The sequence below is a fragment of the Cyprinodon variegatus genome, unplaced genomic scaffold, assembly GCF_000732505.1.
Source record: "Cyprinodon variegatus isolate N-32 unplaced genomic scaffold, C_variegatus-1.0 Scaffold613, whole genome shotgun sequence".
Taxonomy (NCBI): Eukaryota; Metazoa; Chordata; class Actinopteri; order Cyprinodontiformes; family Cyprinodontidae; genus Cyprinodon; species Cyprinodon variegatus.
The window spans coordinates 511,603-513,068 of NW_015151066.1; the positions used below are offsets into that span (position 1 = coordinate 511,603).

Below are 1,466 nucleotides of genomic sequence, written 5' to 3' on the forward strand. Positions count from 1 at the left end.
CAGACTAATTGGTACAACAATATTTTATTTAGCAAAGTCTATAAAACAATCCTCTTTTTAAAACCACGGCTTCAGGTCCTGGACTACTTGGTCCCTGGAGAGAAAGTCATGGAAAGCAGAAAATTTCAATTATTCCAAAAGAAAAGAAAATAATTAAACAAAACATGCAATGCAAAAGAAAACAAGTTAACAAATCAAGACAAAAGGCAACACACAACTTAGTAATTTAAATAAAGAAATTCAAATGGAAAAGAAAAAATGAAACACTCCAACGATGGAACGAATTGTCGTAGTCGGATTCCAATGGCCTTTCAGCGGGGCCAGAGAGCGATGTCCACCCGCCCAGCTGCCCAAACGGAGACAGAGTTCACAGGGCGCAGTCCCAACGAGCACCGGTAAAACAAGACAGCAGCGCTTCCAACGCTGCAGCGCAAAACAGACATGCGCCTAAAAACAGAAAACCAATTAGATGTAAATCCAGGTAAATTTAAATAATGCCCAGCGAGGGAGCAGATCAGCGAGCGCGGACCAAACGCAAGCGCCACGCCGCAACAATCCCAAGCTGCAACCACAACGCCAGCAGGCAATGCTGCAGCCAATCCAACCATAATCCCAGCACGAATGGCGGAAATGGCGCTTATGATCACAGGTGAGCGATCAACCACACAGCGACTTGGGCGGCAGACGGATAGCAGGGGAAACAAAGATACACACCTGTCAGCGGCCTGCCCAGCTATAAAGGCATCTGCCATGCCCCCAATCAGTGGTGCTCCTCGTGCTGGACCCCCTACAGAGTGGAGAGGATGGAACACCATCCCACCACTTTTACTAAACCTCATTTTACTAAGGTTAAATTTACTTAGGTTGATTATTCTGTATGATAGCACATACATTAAAAAACACAGCATAGAAACATCTTTCCTGCTTTTTTTTTCAATGAACAATGTTCTGGTTTGTCTTGTGCCAATCCTTTTCCTGATCAGCAAAGTCTTTGGTGTTCGTCACATGGTCTAAAGTAACGCGATCTTGAACTGTAGCAGTGTCAGTAAACTGAAATCGTTCATGCCCTGTGTGCATAAATATGATATAGTTGTCTATTATCTTTTCAACTCATAACTTTTTTAACTCACCTGCGGTGTGCTCATCGTGCAGCTTTAACCTCACACCAGTCTCCCTCAGCCAAACCTCGTCCTATCCTGCAGGCACGTTTCAGTTGTTTCGATTGTATGGCGCCTCCTGCTATCGGTTAGTCAGAATGACAATTCTCCATGTATCACGTGACTTTTGGCAGAAACTTACTTCGGAGTGTGAAGAATTGTCTCGAACGTGAGGAGAGACTGTTTTGGATGCGAGCAGAGATCGTTTTGTACTCGGGGACAATTTAAACATTTAAGGAGTTTGAAAAAAAAGTTTTGTGTGTGACATCAGAGGAGAGTTTGTAACAAAAGTTTTATTTGTGAAAAATA

General features: G+C 43.4%; 1 pseudogene; it reads right to left on the bottom strand.

The window, feature by feature from the left end:
• Window positions 1-1,145, bottom strand: part of LOC107096295 — a 3,306-nt pseudogene extending 2,161 nt beyond the window's left edge.
• Between the last annotated feature and the right edge of the window lie 321 nt (window positions 1,146-1,466).